Genomic DNA, 21,467 nt, shown 5'->3' on the forward strand with positions numbered 1-21,467 from the left:
TCAATTTCCCAAGGCCAGGGAGGGTCTGGCAATCACCCTGTCCTTCTGTATCTTGTCCCCGCTGGTCTCAGCCCTGAGCGCGCTCTGGGCACCTGGCAGACCGGCTGGGCTCTGTGTCCAGGCTGCCCTTGGGCTGGGCTTTGAGGCTGTCACTGGGTGAGGGGGAGAGTTACCTCTTCTCACTGCCTGTCTCCCTGCTCCCCATCCAGCTAGTGGCCCCCAGAACACCCCAGGCACAGCGACAGGGAGAGCCGGCACGCTCAGGCAGTGGTGTGTGGGAAACTGCCCACGGTCATTTACTTTTCCGGTGTCACCAATCTCAAGAGTGAGGCTCAGCTTGGGCTCCACGCCCAGCGTGTAAAACCCATCCATCATGGGAAGTCATGACACAAAGAGGCCCAATGAGTAACCTGGCAAGGGTCCGAACGGCACTTCTACGAAGATTAAAACGGGAAAGGAATCCTGAAGTGTCATGGGATGGAGGTGGCCGGAAGGTTACACAAACCTCTCTCTTCCTGGTTTCCCCTCTCCTGGCAGCCGCCCTCCAGCACTGAAGCCTTGTCACCAGAACCCCCTCAGCACCCTTTCTCCCTTTTTAAAAAATTAATTTAACTGGAGGATAATTACGATACTGCCGTGGCTTTTGCCATACATCGACATGAATCAGCCACGGGGACACACGTGTCCCCCCAATCCTGAATGCCCCCTCCCACCTCCCTCCCCTTTTTTCTTTAAGTTTTTCACAAGGTGTGAGATCCACCGGAACTGGTAAGAATGCAAAATGGTACAGCTGTTAGAGAAAACGGCTTGTCAGTTTCTTACGGAGTGAAACAGACATGACCACAGGCAATCCTACCCCTGGGTATGGACTCAAGAGAAATGGAAACATGGCCATACAAACACCTGTATGCAAAATGTTTACGGCCTTTATCTGTAACCACCCCGAACTGCAAGCATTCCAAACACCCTCCTTGCAGCTGGAGAAGTGGGGAAACTGTAGCACATCCACGCCAGCGAACACGAGTCAGCAACGAGGAGGCATGAATGAGTGACTCCTGCAATAAAGTGGATGAAGCGCAAGAGCAAAGGGCCAAGGGAAAGCCACCCTCAACAAGTTAACGTACTCCACGATTCCATTTATGTGAGATTCTGATTTACCTTTCTTTTTAAATGAAACTTTTAATCTTGTATTGGAATATAGCTGATTAACAACGTTTCGATAGTCTCAGGTGGACAGCAGAGGGGCTCAGCCATACGTATACACGCATCCATTCTCCCCCAAACTCCCCTCCCACCCAGGCTGCCACATAACACTAAGCAGAGTTCCCTGGGCTCTACAGTAGGACCTAGTGGTTATACATTTTAAATACACCAGTGTGTACCTTCCCAAAGTCCCTAACTATCCCCACTGCTCCCCCCACTCCCAGCAACCATAAATGTGTTTTCTAAGTCTGTGAGTCTCCTCCTGTTTTGTATAATGTCCTTTAGACTCCACATATAAGGGATGTCATACAATGTTTCTGCTTCTCTGACTTGTGTGTGACATTCTGGAAGAGGCAAAACTGTAAGGATGGAGAACAGACAGATCCCTGGTTGCCTGGGGCTGGGTTGGGGTTGATGTCTAAAAGTCACCAGGAACTTTTTGGGGTGAAGGAGGTGTTTGGTTTCTTTTTAAAAAATGTATTTATTTATGGCTGTGCTGGGTCTTCTTTGCTGGGTACAGGCTTTCTCTAGTTGTGGCAAGCAGGGGCTACTCTCTAGCTGCGGTGCGCGGGCTTCTCTTGCTGTGGCGCATGGGGTCTAGGCACACAGGCTTCAGTAGCTGTGGCCTGTGGACTGAGTTGCTCTGAGGCGTGTGAAATCTTTCTGGACCAGGGATTGAACTCATGACCCCTGGTGGATTCTTAACCACTGGACCACCAGGGAAGTCTGGTGTTTGGTTTCTTGATCGTTGTGGTGGCGACGAGATTGTATATGTTTTTCAAAACGGAAAGAACTATGCCCTAGAAAGGGTAACTTTTACTGTATATCTAGATTATACTGCCATGAACCCAGACTTAAGAAAAGCGCTGGTGCCAGAGTCATAAATGAGGTGGCACCCTCCCCGCTCCTTGACATTCGGCTCAACCAGCAGCACACACTGTTCAATTTCCCTCCAGGTCTTTGGTTTTCAAATTACATCTCTTGCCCCTGCCTGTCCCACATCCAATTTGCAACTATTGTCTGGACAAGCGAAATCTGTAATTGCTGGGGGACAGCAGCACATTATCACCTTGGTGAGTGGCAATCGCTGGTCTGGCCTAGTTCCTTCCTGGGGACCCCCGTGTGCTAAGAGCCTCAGGAAGCCCCTCTCCCCAGCCATCACCAGAATGCCACAAGCACGAACACCCTGGCTGGGTGGGGGCAACTCAGCCATCCGAGAGCCCTGGGAAGGCAAACAGATGTGGTGCTTGCTCTTGGTGCCCTCTTGGCGGTGAGGGATGCTCCAGAAATAGACGGTATAAATGACCCTGAGGGCGTAAACACCGGCAGAAGGCAACATCGGCCTCTGTATAAATGGAGGTATGACTATGCTGTTGATGTGACCCGCGGCTGAGGGCCAGCTGGTAGACATCCATCTTGGAATGTGCACCTTGGCATGGGCAGGCCTCTGGGAGGGCGAGTTGGCCAGAGGGACCTGCAGCTACTCCTCTGGTCATCAAACTCAGGAGGACCTATTCTCATATTCTCCCCCACCACCACGTCCTACAGGTCTCGGAGCTCACCCCATCTCCACCCCACCCCGACAGTCGCTCTGATTTTGCCTCTCTCCATCACTCTCCTCCACATGAATGCGTGCCTAGCAACCTCTCCAGAACTCTTGCCTGTCTCATCTCACGCATCCAAAGGCTGACAAATATTCTTTCCACAGCCCGGCACCCCTTCCCTGTTCTTTGGCTGGACACGTGCTGCTCATCCTTCAAGACTCAGTTTAAGCATCTTGTTTGGGGTGAAATCTTTTCTAACTGGCACTGGCCACCTCCTCTGTCTCACTTCCCACCATAGGAGGGGTCCTTCCCAGATGTTAAAGCCACCGTGGACAGCTAGGCTTGGTGGTGCATCACACCTTTAGGGGACAGTTCATCTCAGAGTGTCTGTGAAGGATGCCTGTAAGAGTTGGGCAGTGCACAACCTGTACAACTGCACTTGATGGTCCTGAATGCTTTCCACAATCTAGTCCAGGTAACACTTGTTTCCCACAGTGGACCATATAAGCTCTCAAAGGGAAGGAGGATGGGTTCTCTGCACATATATCTTGTACCTGACATGGCCTGGACAGAGTGTCGATACTCAAACCCTGATGAGCAAGAGTGAACTATGGCCACATACCTACCCCCAGAGCCAGAGAAGCCCCGATCAGAGCAACCCCTGCCTGTCCTGTGTGGCACTGCTTTGACTTACCCCGCCGCTGGGGTAAGTCTCCAGTCAAGTCAAGTCTCCAGTCCCAGCTCCACGCTCTCTAACGTGCTGTGGCTAAACCCATTCCCCAGACGCCGGGCCTCGGAGTTTGTGGCGTCTCTGTGCTTTGTCTAAGGAGCCGGAGAGAGGAACAAGACCCAGCAATTACCCAGGCTGCTGCTGAGTGCTGTTAGGAAATCCGAGGAGGAGGGGAAGCATTTGCCCTCTAGATGCCCTCATGGTGCTAAGGAACAGGATGAAATAACAGGGTTAGAGAGAGCCGCCTGGGAGAGCGGGAAGAGGACCAAGGTCCTGGAGTCAAGAGGTCCGAGTTCCAGTCCCAGTCCGGCGCCGGCGGGTGGTGAACCCTGGGCTGCCTCATTCCTCTGTACATGTCCAGTGAAGGACACGTTCAAGGGGGACTAGGTTTTCTGAAGCTCTAGCTTGGGCAAGAAGGGCACAGGCCCCGTGGAACCCTGCCAGATCCATAGCAACGTGGATCTCAAAGGGCCTGGCGACAAGGCATGGAGAGACGATCCCAGAACCATCAAATCTGTCTGGGAAAAGCTTTTCAAGGGCAGGTAAAAATCCCATCCAGCTCTGATCAGAACCCAAGACAGATCTGTGGCCCAGGCAGCTGGGCAGGTGGTAACATCACACCTCTGGGGGAGGGCTCATTCATTGCACAGTCCGTGTGAAGAGCACCCTCAGGGCTGGGCAGTGTATGGCCTGTGCACCTGTGTGATGGTCGATCGGCAGGAGCGGTCAGGTAGAGTCCTGGGCAACGTAGGAGGGAGATTGGGAGCAACAGCCCTAGGGACACTCCTGGTTCACCGTGGTTCAGGACACACTCCAAGAATCGTAACGCAAGTCCCCTGTCCAGGAGATGCCAAGACATCCTTGGGCTCTGTGAACGAAGCACGGGTGCTCGATAGTCTATGTCTTTTCAGAGACTCACAGGCCTGGTAGAGCACGCCCAGGAGAAATGAGGGGGCTTTAGACTGCACCCTCTTCCCGCCTGGAGCAAGAGTCCAGCTGCCATCTTTAAATCTCTGTGGCTGCTGTGGACCAGGGAAGGGAACCGTGCTGCTGTCTGTGGCTGTGTGACCTCTGGCAAGTCACTTAACCTCTCTGTGCCTCAGTTTCGTCACGTGTACACTGAGGATGATGACAGAGTCCACTTCCGAGGGTTGCTGCTTAAGAATAAAGGAGTGTACACCCAGCACGACCATGGAAAGCACCTATACGTTGGCCATTTTCCCTTCTCGGAGGACAGAGGCAGCTGTGATGTGGTGGGGGACCACGGGGAGGCCAGCTTGTGTTGCCAGTTAGAAGGGCTCTAAAGCCAAATGAGGGCTTCTCCCGTGGCTCAGTGGTAAAGAATGCGCCTGCAATGCAGGAGGGATGAGGGTTTGATCTCTAGGTTCAGAAGATCCCCCTGGAGGAGGAAACGGCAACCCACTCCAGTATTCTTGCCTGGGAAATCCCCACGGATAGAGGAGCCTGGTGGACTATGGTCTGTTGGGTCACAAAGAGTCGGACATGACTGAGCAATTGAGCACGAGCAAAGCCAAATGGGCTACAGAGACCAGGAAGTACTGAGATGTTACCTTTCTGAGGGGCTGGGCCCCAAGCTGGTGGGCTTCAGAGATGATGCTACATTGATGGGGAGGATGGATTAAGCCTCCTCCAAGGTTCTGGGGAGTGCCGAGTCTCTGGATTCCTTGAGACACTTAGTCCTTACACGCTGACCCCAAGCCACAAGCTTTGGCTGAAAAGTCTCCGTTCACCTTCCAGTAGTCTGGCACCCATCAGGTAGCCAGCAAAGGGATGATGGTCTATGATGGAAGAAACCAACTCAGCCTGCAATTCCCAGTGGATCTGCTGGAGCCAAACCCACTCCCTGGTACGCCATGCTGGGACTTCATGAGTCTTCAGACATTCAGCATGTCTGAGCACATGGACTGTCCAGATCAGGGGAGCCAGGGAAGTGGCCTCACACATCACCATTGGTTGGGAGCTCCTATCAGCATCCTTCTTGCCTTCCCCATTCACCTGAGGGCTGGGTGGTGGTCCTGCCCTCCCCTCCTCGTTTCCCAGACATCACAAAGACCCCCTGACATAGTCAGGGCTCAGCAGAAGTCGCCTTTCCATGGAATCCTGTGCAGAAGTCTTGGTCTCTGGGAGGCGGGAGCCAGCTTCGTGGGCCAGACCCTCCCGGGACTGGGGCCTGTTTTCTGCAGGGTCACCACGTGCTCCTCCCAGCCAGACCTTGCTGAGGTCGCCAGGCCACAGAATAAATCTAGCCCTTTGCAATTAGAGCTTGGTCAGCTGGGCTTTTTGTCTTTTTATACAGTTCATGGGGTTCTCACGGGAAGAATACTGGAGTGGTTTGCCATTCCCTCCTCTGTGCTAAAGATGAAGCTCCAGTACTTTGTCCACCTGATGTGAACAGCTGACTCACTAGAAAAGACCCTGATGCTGGGAAAGATTGAAGGCAGGAGGACAAGGGGACGACAGAGGATGAGATGGTTGGATGGCATCACTGATTCGATGGACATGAACTTGGGCGAACTCTGGGAGACAGTGAGGAACAGGGAGGCCTGGTGTGCTTCAGCCCATGGGGTCGCAAAGAGTTGGACATGACTTGGTGATTGAACAACAGCTGGGCTACGACATGAGCACCAGACAGGCCCTGCAAACCGGACTGAGAACAGGCTTCCAGCATGTCCCAGGTACCCGTAATTCCTTTGCTCAAGTAGGGCCTCTGAACGCTCATTTTGAATTTCAGCACCTGGACACCCATGCCTGTTTCCCACCAGGGGTAGCCCGTTCAGGATGGAATGAGGGAGGTTCAACTACATCTTCCTCTGTAGCACATCACAACGAGCAGACGGAGGGGCCAGGCTCTGACCCACTTCTGGGGGCATCCCACTGCCTCCGCCAGCCCCGCTGATGCATTCCTGCAGTGGAACACAGATGCCTCGAACTTGAACTCCAGCGAGGGACAGACGCGCTTTTGGGGTGCTCACTGTGCTGGTCTCCCGCCTTCCCGGGCTCTTCTTCCCTAAGGACATCCAGGCGGAGAGTGTGGGTCAGACTTTCTTCTGTTACCCAACTGTGACTTTTTCTTCTGCTTCTGGGGCTTTGATAGGTCTTTTGTGTTATTTACAATTCATTTCTACTGTTATTAACAACTAGAAGCTGCCAATTGAAATTTTAGTTAGAAAAAACTAAATTAGTTGTTTTAGTTAACAAAGAAGCTGCCGTTTCAAGCACGGTGTCAGTGCTGTGGTTTGAAGGGCAATCCTAAAGAATGTCCTTTTTCTGTTAAGATTGAAAAAAAATCTGCTTCAGTCCGGGGTGGCCAGGAGAATCAGACAGCGTGGGTATCAGTGCTCACAAATTCTAGGGTGATACGCAGAGACAGGACTGCAGAAAGGGGCTGGGTAGGGCAGAGGGTATCGGTAAGGTCTGGATAAAGCCCCTGAGAGCCGAATGCAGTGGCTAGATCACTCAGTCTTTTGACAAACAAACGGTTAAGTGCCTTTAATGCATAAAGGCACTGCTTCGTGAGCTGGAGACACACCTTAAATAATTGGACAATTAGAATTTCCATGGGGGCTGGATAAATGGTGAGTCAGACGGTGGTGTGTGCCTCAGAGCCAATAAAAAAAGGGAATTTGCAGTTTAAAGCAGAGTGGGGAGTGGTTGCCAGGGGCTGGGGCAGGGGTAATGGAATGGGGAGCAATCATTAAATGGGTGCAGAATTTCACTTTTGAGACGATACAAAGTTCTGGAGGTGGATGGTGGTGAAGGCTGTGGAACAATGCAATGTAAGGATTTAATGCCACTGAGATACGCGATACACTGAAAAGCTTCTACAGGACTCACGGGGACCTTCTCTTGCTCTCTTTTTTAAATGGTGGACAAATGTATTTAATAAGAAATATTACAAAAAATTAAAATGATAATACTTTCTGTTAAGTACATTTGTTCACCATTAAAAAAAAAGAGGGGACTTCCCCGGTGGTCGAGTGGTTAAGAATCCACCTTCCAACGAAGGGGACTCGGGTTCGATCCCTGGTTGGGGAACTCCCAATCCCACATGCCACTGGGCAGCTAAGCCACAGTGTCACACCTAGAGAGAAGTTTGCCCACCGCGATGAAAGATCCCACTGCTGCAAACAAAGACCTGATGCAGCCAAAAAAATAAATCTTTAAAAAAAAAGAGAGTGAGCAGGGAGGGTCCCCCATGAGTTCTGTAGAAACTGGAAGGGTGAACACGTGGCTGTCCCAAAGCCCCGAGGTGGGTTCCTGCCCAGGAGTGGCTGTTGGTGGGGGAAGGGGAGTGGCAGGCTAAGATGTGGGAGAGAATGCGGGAGGGCCGAGGATGCCTGGGGCCCCTCTAAGGACCAGGTGGGGCTGACAGGCCAGTGAGGAGGTACCTGTGGTCTTCAAGGGGGCTGGCTGGTGAGAGCTGGGGGCTCGGACCTGGCTGGCGTTGGTGGGCGTGGCTCCGTTTAGAAGCCAGGAAGTTATATTCAACAACTGGGGGCTGGTGAGATTGGTGAGAAAGACTGAGGCCAAGGCAGGAAACCATCATCCACGGCACGTTCTCAGCAGAAGCACCAGGGGAGAGGTCAGCTGGCGGATGGGGCTGCCCTGAACTGGCAGAATGTACACACCTCTGAATCCCGCCCGGACCCACATCTTTGGTCCTTTCCTCCATGGAGACCTGCAGCTCCCTATCCCTGCCCCAAGGGCTCAAGGACAAGCCACAGGGAGCTTCCACATGGCTCCTCTGATGGCCATCCCTGTGGCCTGGGGTACCGGGCAGTGTCAGAAGGGTCATGCCCAAGGGCAGGAACCGTGTTTGCGGAAGGCTGGCTTCTTGTTTTGCAAGCAATTTCCAAGTGCAGGGCACACACGAGGCACTGACTAGTGGTTCCCTTTCTGCCTTGGGAGGGACTGAGATGGAAAAAAACCCAAGTGGACATCCTGGCTTTTGCCACCGCTCCAAGATGAGGCTGGAACAACTGACTGGTCATCGAATCTTCCCAAGTTCCTTATCTGTGAAAGAGGTTTGAAGATACCTCTCCTGCAGGATCGTTCAGGATTTAAGGAGGTTACGGAACACACATGGGAAGTGCTCAAGACCCCGCACAAGCATGCACAGTCTCTTGATGTTGTGAGCTGGCCTGGAGACTTGAGTGGAGGTCCAAGGCAGTGTTCCCATCCGGGTAGTGCTCAGCCTTGCAGTGGGCTCTGGGTCTCTGCCTAACTTCTGGTCTCCCCACTTCTCATGGCCTCCACCCCAACCCTCACAAGCAGGACAGTCAAGTCTCATGCAGCGGCTAACGAACCCAACCCAGGTACCCCAGGCAGGCCACTGCACCCCGCCCCCGCCATCCCCCAGGGTCCTGTCACCCCACCTGCCCATCAACTCCCAGCGATGATTGTATCCATCGCGGTGCCGAGATGACTTCCTTCACGGTCTATCTCTGCTGGTCAGATACCTGCTCCTCGGGAAATGACTGAGTTTTTCTCATCCAAGTTCCCCATGCCACAGGACTCCACGCAGGGTCTGCGTGTCATCTGCTAACTGAATGTATGCATAGTGTCATTAATGATTCCCATTTCACAGGTGGGAAAACTGATGTTCCGTGAAGTTAAGGCAGTTGTGGTCTTGGGACCACTGTGCTGTGCGGTCTCTAGGATCGAGGCGGGGGCGGGCAGCCAGGGGACAAGTGTGGCCTGTGGCATATTCCCTATGACTCAGCTCTTCCCCTGGGAGTCATCCACCCTCTTAAACATGGGTAACCAGAGACAGGGACGAGAGAATTGATAACAGCCCGTCCTTGGTAACAAACTCCTGGCTGCAACCCAGATGCCCATCACCAGGAGAGGAGAGTGATGACAGAATACTACCCAGCAGCCAAAACGAACACTCTGCAGGGACTTGCAAAACTATGAATGCGTCTCAGCAATATAATCGTAGATGGAAAAATAAATGCCCAACTGTTATATGTAGCACGGTATTCTCTTTACAGAGTGAAAAGCAGCTACAATGAAAAAACAACAACAAAACCCAACACGTTTAAGACTCCACGGAGATGCAATATAACTCCATGTAAAGGAAGCCAGGGAATAAAGAACATGTTACTTGGGGTTGGGGGGATTCCCTGATACCTCAGTTGGTAAAGAATCCGTCTGCAATGCAGGAGACCTTGATTTGATTCCTGGGTTGGGAAGATCCCCTGGAGAAGGGAAAGGCTGCCCACTCCAGTATTCTGGCCTGGAGAATTTCATGGACTGTATAGTCCATGGGGTCACAAAGAGTCGGATACGACTGAGTGGCTTTCACTTTCATTTCACTTCTGGTTGGGGGGTCTGGTTAGATGAAGGGTGATTTAAAAAAAATAATTTATTTGCTTGGCTGCACTGGGTCTCTGTTGCTGCTTGTGGGCCTTCCCTCGTTGGGGCACACAGGCTCCTCACGGAGGTGGCTTCTCTTGTTGCACAGCATGGGCTCTAGGGCACACGGGCCTCAGTCGTTGCGGCTCATGGGCTCAGCAACTGTGGCTCCCGAGCTCTGGGGCACAGGCTCAACAAGTGTGGTATGCAGGCTTAGTTGTTCTGAAGCACGGGGGATCTTCCTGACCCAGGGATCGAACCCGTGTCTCCCGCAGTGGCAGGCGGGTTCTTTACCACTGAGCCACGAGGAAAGTCCCAGATGGAAGGGACTGTTTCCCGCCGACTTTTGCCCTGGCTGTGCACGTGCTGATTACACTATTAATATTAACTAGTCAATTAAGCAAATACAGGTGGGCTGAGCAAGTGACACATGATGGGTGAGGATTATGAACCTTACGATGAAAGGCTGCAGGCAACTGGGATTGGGTCCTGGCAGAAGCGACCTGGCCACAGATGAGAGGCCAGGGTAGGCTGCAAAAAGGTGGAGGAAATGCAACTGAAGAGCCACCCAGAGGTGGCGGCTGGAGAAGTTTCTGGTCCAGGAGCCAGAACCAGGCAAGCGTCCTAGGATGAATGAACAGGTCTGGTCCCAGGGTTACAGCTCACCACCATAGGGGTCATTCACTTTGGCTCTGGCTGGCCAGTGATTTGGGGCTCACTTGAGTTCAAGACATGTATATCGGATCCCAACTTGGCCCCCATAGCCCAGCCTCTAACAGTCTGACTGTGCTGTAGGTAACAGGCTAATGCTCTGGGTCTCAGTCACTGCACCAGCCCCAAAGACCTTTTTTTTTAATTTAAAAAATAAAAAAATTTTTAAATTTTATATTGGAGTATAGTTGATTTACAATGTTGTGTTCGTTTCAGGTGTATAACAAAGTGATTCAATTATACATATATATATATATGTTCTTTTTTACATTATTTTCCCTTATAGATTATTACAACATATTGAATATTGTTCTCTGTGCTACGGGCTTCCCAGGTGGCTCAGTGGTAAAGAATCTGCCTGCCAATGCCAGAGATGTAGGAGACAGTGATTTCCATTCCTGGGTCAGGAAGATCCCCTGGAGAAGGAAATGGCCACCCACTCCAGTATCCTTGACTGGGAAATCGCATGGACAGAGGAGCCTGGCGGGCTACAGTTCATGGGGCTGCAAAGACCTGGACACGGCTGAGCACACACACAGCACTCTGCAGTACAGCAGTTCCTTGCTGACTATCTATTTTATACATAGCAGTGTGTATATGTTAATCTCAAACTCCTAATGCATCTCTCCCTCCTCCCGATTTCCCCTTTGGGAAGCCCCTGAACCTGTGTCCTCTCTGATAGTGACTCCCTGGCTTTCTCCTGACTTAACGGGAAGCTTGTTCAACAACCCCCACCCCCGTTCCTCATGCTGCAGCTGAGAACACATGCAGACACACACCCTCCAAGGATGCAGACAGCGTTTGGTCAGCTGACTGAAAACAGTAATCAAAAGACTCGACCCTATAGCAACTGGTGGTCCTTCTCCCCCTGCCCTGCCCCACCAAGCCCCTGACACCTTCATGGGAAACCAATGGTCCCTAGACGGTTTGCCATTACAAGACTTTGGAACCATACTGAGGTACCGCCTGGATGGAGTTGCCAGCCTGTTGCCTGGCAACTCCGTGATGCCCCCACTCCCAGGTCACTCTGTGCCTCTCTCATCTCCTGCGGCCACTTCAATTCTGTACCGCCTGTTGCTGCCTTGGGGACAGGGTGTCCTGGGTGGCCTGCTTGGCCGATCCTTAGATGGTCCCCGATCAGCACCATCTTCCTCGGCAGTGACCTCCAGCTCAGAGATCCCCCGGGTCCTGGCTCTCACCCCTCCACCACTCAGGGGAACAGCTCAACCCTCTCTCTCCCGTGCCTTCCTGTGCCCACGCTCTGCACCCCAGTGTCCACCTCCAAGTTTCTAAGGAGGTGAGGGCCTCCTTCCAAAACCCCTCTGCCTTTCCATTCATCTCATCCCCTCTCTGACCTTGGAAAAATGGTGCCACGGGGCAACCTTTTAAGTCCCTGTTCCCACCAGCGCCTCTCTCTCAGGAATCTTGTCTCATACTTGGCTTCCTCCTAGTCTTAGTGACAAACAAGCTCAAGTTTCCCCCATCCTAAAAAAAGGCTCCCTTGTGCCCATCAACCTTCTTCCCTCCACTACCGCCAGCCCTCCAGCCCCTGCCGCTGGCCGGCCTCAGCCCTCCAGTGGATCCTGCTCACCTGTGACCTCTACCAGCCAAAGATGATGGCTTCCTCCCTCACGCCCTCCTGTCCTTGGGCCTTCTGGCAAGACCCTACATGGTTGCCCAGGGGGCCTCAGCCTAGACCCGGGTATTGAGCACAGGGTCTTCCAACGTCGACCCTCCTTTCGCTTCCTGCAGTGTCCTCTCTTCCAAGCCTCCCCAGTGCTCTTCTCACATTACCCCCTCCCTGCAATTCTCTCCCTCGCAGGCTCCTGGTCACTGCGACCCAGGCTTTCTCCCCAAGCGTCAGACACCCACTTCTCTGATGCCGGCTGGACTCGTCTCAGACTCATTTTTTACATCCAACTGCTTAGAGAGGAAGTGCTGGTGCCCATTTCACAGATAAGGAAACAGAGGACAGCAACCCAGCAGGCAACCCAGCAGGCAACCGAGGCCACCTCCTGTGCCCTCATCCCAATGGGACAAAACAGAATCGAGTACCATTCGCTTGACTCTAAAAACCCACTGCTGGACGTTCCCTGGTGGTGCAGTGGTTAGGACTCTGGGCTTTCATTGCCGAGGGACAGAGTTCAATCCCTGGTCAGGGAAGTAAGATCCTACAAGCTGCGAGGCATGGCCAAAACCAAGCAATCAAACACCCCTGCTGCTCCCCCCTGGGCGTGGCCAACAGCTGACCACCAGGACAGAGTCAAGGACAGGGGACTGCACCGAGCCTGGGGCTGAAGGCTGAGTCATCTCAGAGAACATTCTCCTTTCAATGGCTGTGGCCGCCTGTTATGGGCAGTCGGCTGACACTCGATCTGTTTACTCTTGGATTCCTAGCCCAGCAGAGTGAGGCCCTCACGGGGGCCTCTCTGGGGCATCCTGGGCAAGGAGCCCCAGCCAGTCAGAGCCTCGCGGACCTTAAGCCAGGAGGGGGAGGGCCACTTCCAGGTAAACTTGTTCAGCAGACCCACCCTGAGACTTTAGATTTATGAACCCGATAAAATTAGCAGAGGGAAGAGATTTGCAAGGGTTGGTTTAATTTGGTAGAATCGCTTACCACAGATTCCCATTAAAACCACAACACGCGGGAGAAAGGGGGGATCTTCCTGGAATCACCTAGACACGAAGGCAGAGCACGGGGAAGCAGAGAATCAGGCGGGGGGCCACTGTGCTGCCTCCGGGTAACGGAATCCCGGAGACCCCGCTGTTGCTTGCTTACCCCTGGGGAGGGGGAGCTCACTCCTTTGTGCGGCCGGGAGAGCTTATTTCTAGAAAGCTCTATCCGTGGGGCCTCCTTAGTAACTGACACCCAAATAGTCTTAATTCTGCCCTCCAGGGACCCAGGGAGATTTATTTCAGCTGGGAATACGGCAGGAAAGGAGCCCAGGAGGACTACCACCTCTTCTCACAGTGGGAACAGGGCTTACGGGCAAAGATGTTACATAAACCTCAGCTGTTTGCTTAAAGCAGGGGTCCCCAACCTCCGGGATCTAAAGCTTGATGACCTGAGGTGGAGCTGATGTAATCATAAGAGAAATAAGGTACACGATAAATGTCATGGACTTGAATCATCCCGAGACCACCACCCACCCCTACCTGTTCCCGGCAGCACTAGTGGTGAAGAACCCGCCTGCCATGTAGGAAATGTAAGAGACATGGGTTCGATCCCCGGGCTGAGAAGATCCCCTGGAGGAGGGCATGGCCACCCACTCCAGTATGCTTGCCTGGAGAACCCCCATGGCCAGAGGAGCCTGGAGGGTTACAGTCCATGGGGTTGCAAAGAGTTGGACACAACCGAAGGGACTTAGCATACACACCCCCACCCAGCCCCGGTCTGTGGAAAAACTCTCTTCCACGAAACTGGTCCCTGGTGCCAAGCAGGTTGGGGACCACTGGCTTAAAGCATGGGTTCTCAACCTTGGCTGAACACTGAACTCACCTGGTGAGCCCTAAACTGAGGGAGCCTGTGGAGGATGTACAGCTGATCGGAAAGCCAGAGAGGCAGGAGGCCAGCGTCCCTTGCCAGATGCCTGAACCTTCTTGGCCAGGAGAGGCTGCCGGCAAGCTGCCTAGCCAGGGGCTTGAGCACAGCACATCCGCCACCACGTTCTGGGGGGGACCACCCTGGGCGGATGACCACCTGCAGGCGCTGTCCACTTACTGAGCCTCTGCTCTGCAGGCCCCTCTAGGAAGCTGTGGGGGTGGCACTCCTGGCCTCCCCGAGACAAGGCTGAGCACGCCTGTGAGACGTGGAGGACACTGCCCCCTAAATCAGAGGTGCCACTGCTCCCCAGAATGTCAGCGCCCAGGGCTGCGGGTTTAAGCTGGTCCCGACAATACCCACTCACTGCAATGCCAGCAGGGAGGTGACGGACGGGGACGGCTTCTTGGTTTGCCTGGGACAGTCCCAGCCTGGGCACCAACAACGCCTCAGAAATGGGCAGAATCACGCAGAGGCGACAGAAGTCGGATGCGAGTGGGCAGGAGAGGGGAGTGGTGACCAGAAGTGGGTAGTGGGAAGACTTCCGGGAGCCCGGGAACGTTCTCTAGGGGTTTCTGCCTGGGAGCTAGGTCTCCAGGTGTGGTCACCTTGTAGGAATTCACGGAACCTCATTTATAAAATCTGTGCATGTCCCACCTGGGCTGCTACTTCACTAAAGTAGAAGGGAAGTCCTGGGGCAGGGTGGGGAGTGGGGAATAAAGGCTAATGGGTCAAGTTCATGCCTTTCTTCCTGTTTAACCTGAGTCTTCTTTGCATCCGAACTGAGCAGACATGCTCAGTGGTTTGCTTGGAGGTGGCTATGAGGCTCATGTGCCAGAGTAGACCTCAAGGGTCCTCCAAACAAGGGTGTGAAGGGGCAGAGGTGGTGAGGAGGTGACCTGAAGATGGATGAAGAGAAAGGATTCTACAATGTTCCATGGTGACACCCCTCTTGCTGTGCCAGGGCTGAGCAGCAGCTACTGAACAGCCCTCATTGATTTAGGCAAGAAATGCTTAAAAAAAAAAAAAATTATTTGGCTGTGTTGGGTCTTAGCTGTGGCACTTGGGCTCTTTGTTGCATCATGGAGGGTCTTTCGTTGCAGTGCGGGGGCTCAGCAGTTGTGGCTCCCCGTCTGAGCTGCTCAGCAGCTTGCGGGATCTTAGTTCCTTGGGATTGAGCCCGGGTCTCCTGCATTGCAAGGTGGATTCTTAACCACTGGACTACCAGGGAAGTACCTGAGAAATGCTTTTAATGACATCAACTTGGGTTTTGATCATAATTTTTTACAGGTTTTATATATGTATACATCCTTTTTCTGAACTGTGGCATAATTTACCAAAATGATATGTGCAGACTTTAGGTGTATGGTTAGATGAATTTTCACAAATGTATACTCCCTTTTGACCAACACCCCAATCAAGATACTGAACATTTTGGGAGGGAGAAAAATTGGGAGATTGGGACTGACATATACACACTCAGTTAAGTCAGTGTTAAGTGTTAGTCGCTTAGTCATGTCCAACTCTTTGTGACTTCATGAACTACATACAGCCTGACAAGCTCCCCTGTCCATGGAATTCTCCAGGCAAGAAACTGGAGAATTTTCCTTCTTTCCACTTCCTTCTCCAGGGGATCTTCCCAACCCAGGGATCAAACCCAGGTCTCTTGCATTGCAGGCAGGTTTTTTACCATCTGAGCCACCAGGGAAGCCCTGACATATACACACTACTATATATAGAATGGATAATTAATAGGAACCTGCTGTATAGCATAAGAAACTCTAATTAATACTATGTAACGGCATATATGGGGAAAACATCTAAAAAAAAAGTGGATATATGTATAACTGATTCACTTTGCTATATACCTGAAACTAACAACGCTATAAATCAACTATACCCCAATTAAAAAAAAAAAAAAGATACTGAACATCCTCTTCACTGCAGAAAGCCTTCTGTCCCTTGCCTGTGGGTCCCTACGACCACCCAGAGGCAACCCGTGCTCCAGTTTCTACCATCATAGACTATTTAGTGGTTCATGCGCTTCACAGCCGTGAAATTGTATGGTGTGTACTATTTTGTGTCTGGCTTCTTTGGTTCAGTGTATTGTTTTTGAGATTCATCTGTTTTTTATCATTTGTGGCAGCTTTGATTACTGAGTATATATGTTTATATTTATTTATATTGTATTATATTTTCATCTATTCTTTCTCTTGTTGATGACATTTGCTTGTTTTCAGCTTTGGGTTATTATGAAGGAAGCTGCTATAAACATCCTTATTAAAAAAAGATTTCCTGGCTGGCTTCCTCTGCCCCAAGTTCCCATAATTCCACAAAAGCAGCTCGAGTTTGCCCGAAGAACTCCTCCGCAGACCTCAGCCCACCCAGGGGCACCTGAGCCCTGGCCTCTCCGCGGGGTGGGTCCTGCGGCAGGGCAGTCACACCTGCTGAGATGAGGAAGGACCCCACTGATGTGCAGCTAGGGAAAAACAAGCACGTTTGATTGTGGGAAAGGCGGTGAAACAAGGATTTTAAAAGGGAGCAGCTGTGTGTACTTCTTTTGGACAGGGAGCCCGGGAAGGGCTCAGGGAAGAAGAGATCCATGCAGGACAAGCAGCAGACACGGGGGGGCCCCAGAAGAAAGACCCCCTGACTCTCAGAAGAGAAATACCCTACAGGGTTGTGGTCCAACCATCTGTAGCCGTGGAAATGTCCAGTATCATCCACATGATGTAATACATCGCTGAGTGGGAAAAAAGCAAGCCCCAGAAGATAACACACAGCCCAATACCCTTGCCAGCTATATATCCAGGACAAAACTGTTTGTAAAAGTCAAGGGAAAGATAAGCGTGGATGGACTGCAGTTACCATCGATGTCACGGTCGCAGTGCGGGGGATATTCTTATTCAAACAATCAACAGGTGAAACGTGGAAGCTAGTATCAATAAGTAAGTCACAGGACAAGGATGGTGAGTAATCACACTCTGTGCACCTGAGGTCTATTAAAAAAATAAAAAAGAAGGCTTTGAAATGTTTGAGGGTGTATGTCTTATTTATACAGAGAGCGGTTCCCGCATCTTGCTGGCAGTCTCGCTGTTCCATCTTTGCACCTGCCTCTCTGTACCTGCTCGAGTCCCATCTTCTCTTAGATGGGGGAGCTGGAGTCATGCTCCATTCACTGTGGACCACCAGGGGGGTGGGGGACCCTGGGGAATGCAGGGGGATGCATAGACCCCGAAGTCTATGAGCCTAGCCATATAAGACCCCAGGCCCCGTGTCCCTCCAGCTGGGAGCCAGGGAGGACGGTCAGGAGCCCCAAGACGACGTTGCTACTGTCTTTATTAAGTGAGTGGTACCAGCCGAGCCCCTGCCAAGACAGGGAGTCAGACACAGACAGGTTTGTGTTTCTGCAGGGGTCCCAGGGACAAGACACAGGAGGGGGTGGAGCGAGAGGATGGGCGGAGGACCTCAGTGAAGGAAGAGCCGGGAAATGCCTTGAACGCTGGGTTACAGCTCAGAGGTCCGCAAGATACTCGGGGTGAAGAGAACCAGGACTCAGACATGCTTTGCACGCTCCATACCCGAGAACGTTCTTCACTCGCACCAAGAAGCACGTGGCTCCCTCACTCTTTTTGTCCCTAGCACTTTTAGGAAAGAACAGTACAAACATATTTTTCTGTACCCAAGAAACAGGCCAGTAATAGCATGACAACAAATGGGCCTGGTACCTGGTCTCAGTGGAGGGCTGTGTGTGTGGGGGTGGGTAGGGTGGGAGGTACCAGGGTATGAAAGGGACTGGGGCTCCCAGGTGGGGAGGTGGGGGTTGCTCCCTTCCCACCAAAACAGGGGCAGCTGACACTCAGCTTCGATAAACTGCGGGCCCTGGGTTGCAAGATCTTCCAATTTTTCCAGAAAAGCTGGAAATCCAGATTTTGGTGATCTCTCGATACTTAAATGTTAGTATACTTAAAAAAAAAAAAATACACCAAGGTGGGCCAAAGAAAACATGTCTGACCTACAGATACCCCATTTTTTCCCCTCCCAGCCCCCTACCTCCCTGCAAAGTTCTCATATGGGATTTAGGAGTTGCAATTAAGCCCCCTAAGCCACCAGCACTGGGACCATCCCGGGCTCGGATTTCATCTCTGGCTCCATAATGTCCGGAACCTCACAGAGGTCCTTAAGAGTGAAGGACTAGAGACTGGCATGAGGTGGGGTCTTGAGTTTACCACTATCTTTTCCCAGGAAAAGCCCCCTCAGCATTCACTTAGCTTAGGGGAGAAAATGTTTAGCATTGACACTTGGCTCTTTTTTAAAATTTTTTATTTTTGGCTGAGCTGAGTTTTCATTGCTTTGCACAGGGTTTCTCCCTAGTTGCGGCGAGTGGGGGCTATTCTTCATTGCGGTGGGAGTGATTTTCATTGCAGTGGCTTCTTTTGTGTGGAGCACTGGCTCTAGAGCGCACAGGCTCAGCTGCCCTGTGGCGTATTTAATTTTCCCAGACCAGGGATCGAACCCGTATACCTGCAGTGGAAGTGCAGATTCTTAATCACGGGACCACCAGGGAAATCTGACACTTGGCTTTCTTAAGACGTCTTTGCCTCTCTCTAAACCCTCCCGTTAACAAGCAGGGCTCTGTTTACTAACTGGACTGGGTGGTCCTTCCAAAGTGCTCGGGCACCTGGCCTGGGGGCCCAGTTATGGCCAAGACATGCCCGCACAGGAAGCCTGGGCTGTCACGCGGTCTTGCACTCCTGGCTGATGGTGACACCAGCTTCCCGGAGTCAGGGCTGGGGCTGAAAATCAACACAGGCAGCCACTGCCGGCTCCTCACTCCCCAGCCTCTCCTGGAGGATGCAGTGCTTTGTTTTCTGGGTTTGTACCTGTCATTACCTCTCTGAGCTCCCCGGAGCAGCTTAATGACCATCCAGGAGTCCTGCCCCACAGTGAGGAGGGCAGGCCTCTAGGGCCCTCCATGGACTCTGGGCCAAACACTTCACTTTTATTAAAATTCTCACTTGACTGGGGCCAATATCCCTGGGGCCATGTCCAATTTGCCAAAGTCACGGAGACAGAGAAAAGTAAGGGAGACTGCGGTGTTAGAAGACGAGAGAGAAAGTCTTTAGAGCATCCACCTGCCAATGGAGGAGACACAAGAGATGTGGGTTCGATCCCTGGGTCAGGAAGATCCCCTGGAGGAGGAAACGGCAACCCACTCCAGTATTTTTGCCTAGAAAATTCCAAGGACAGAGGACCCTGGCAGGCTGCAGTCCATGGAGTTGCAGAGTTGGACGTGACTGAGCATATACACACACAACTGGAGCGTAACCTAAAAGTGCATTCCGGACAAACTGGCCAAATCAGCGTCATCACCCCGTTTTGCGGATGAAGAAACTGAGGCTTGGAAGGTCAACACCCCACCAAGGGCCGTGAGCTAATAATATGTTGCCTGTGACTGGTAAGGGGGTACACCCGGGCCTCTGTGGTACCAGCATCCTCTACTCACACAGGAGTGGGGGTTCTCAGGGGAAGGTGTCTTTGGTAACAGTAAGGAGGCTCCTCAGAACCCTCTGGGGGCAACAGGGGTCAGTGGCTGCCTCCCTACCACCCTGGGGAGAGAAAGTGCCTTTCTGGGGTGTGCAGCATTTTACTGCTGGGACAGCTATGAAGCCCTGGGGAGGGCACTACTCAGACTCAGCTGCTCCCAGAGCCTGGAGCCTCCCCATCAGCTAAACCTGGCAGGAAGGTGGGAAAGCCTGGTGTGCTGGGACCCAGGACAGTTTCTGACATTCAACACTGGTGGAGGTGAGAGAGCTCGGGAATCTGGGAGGGGGCAGCCCCTGGAGGTGGGGACTCAGCTTCGAGGGCTGGGGATGGCCGAGAGTGGGTCTGGCTACCTGGGCCTGGCAGATGGGTGCCTTCACCTGCACGTGGAGGGGCCAGAGCGGGAGCTGGCCACACAGATGGGCAGATACACTGCTATGAGAGCAAACAAAAGCAGGGCTTTAACTCTGATGGCCCAATAACAGGCTGGGGGTGCTCTGGAGGTGAAAGGCTTAAGACCTGTCTCAGCCCACTGGGGGCCTGTGCACTGGCTGGGCGAAAAGATAAAATGCTGATGAAGGACCCTAAACAAGAAGACAAGCAAATGCCCCAGGGCCTGTATGTACCTGCATAATCACACACCCCCAGGATGGAAGGGGACACACGAGGGTCCTTCACCCGCCAGGCTGATGCACACTGGGTGGTGAGGCGGTGGGAAGCAGGCTGGGGACACCCAGATGGATGGATGAGCTGCTTTGGGCAAGCACCACCCAAAGACTTTTCCAACACGTGTGCTCTGACCCCGGACTCTGCTTCTATGCATCTGCCTGCAAGCATATTTCCACACGTGCAAAATTAAGGCCTGTGCCCCGAGTTATGAGTTACAGCATTAATTATAAATAATTACAAAAAAGATTGGGAATAAATGTCCACCAGTGAGAGCCAGTTTAAAGATATGATGGCCACCTGGTCCTCAGGAAACTATGCGATGGTTAAAAGTGTGAAGGTTGCTCAGTCATGTCTGACCCTTTGTGACCCCATGGACTGTAGCCCACCAGGCTCCTCTGTCCATGGAATTCTCCAGGCCAGAATACTGGAGTGGGTAGCCGTTCCCTTCTAGAGGAGATCTTCCCAACCCAGGGATCGAACCCAGGTGTCCCACATTGCAGGTGGATTCTTAATACTGTCTGAGCCACCAGGGAAGCCCAAGAATACTGGAGTGGATGGCCTATTGCTTCTCCAGGGGATCTTCCTGACCCAGGAATTGAATCTCCTGCACTGTAGGCAGATTCTTTACCAGAGGAACTACCAGGGAAGCCCCAGTGGTTAAAAGGAGGGATGCAAATTATTGCTAAGACGAATTTCAGCTGAAAAATCCACAATGCAGAACAGGAACAGTGAGCATGGTTTAATACCAACTTATGTTTAAAAAAAAAAAAAGAGGGAAATACCAACTTATATTTAAAAAAAAAAGAGGGAAAATATTGCATATGCGTATTTGCATATATATACATACACGTATATATACACACAGACAGACATAGAAAATATCACCAAGATCCACCAATCTCCTTGTGGGGGTGGGAACTGGGTAGCTGAAGAATAAGGGTGGGAGGGAGCTTTTACTGGGTACTTTTGTGTACCTTTGGAATTCTAATAAATTATGAATTTATCTATCCAAAAATTAAAAAAAAAAAAAAAAAGGCAAGGAGGCAGCGGCGCTGGGCTGGACTGTCCAGGCAGGGGAGCCAGGTAAGAGTGGGGTGCCAGAGGGGGACCCTGAGAAGGTGTGGGAAGGAGGGCACAGTGGCCAAGG

General features: G+C 52.1%; 1 protein-coding gene across 1 annotated transcript in view; it reads right to left on the bottom strand.

Annotated features, from left to right (window-relative positions):
* The window catches only part of CASTOR2 (cytosolic arginine sensor for mTORC1 subunit 2), a 54,581-nt gene that overhangs the window by 16,460 nt on the left and 16,654 nt on the right, over positions 1-21,467 (bottom strand).

Source organism: Bos mutus, chromosome 25, assembly GCF_027580195.1.
Source record: "Bos mutus isolate GX-2022 chromosome 25, NWIPB_WYAK_1.1, whole genome shotgun sequence".
NCBI classification, from domain to species: Eukaryota; Metazoa; Chordata; class Mammalia; order Artiodactyla; family Bovidae; genus Bos; species Bos mutus.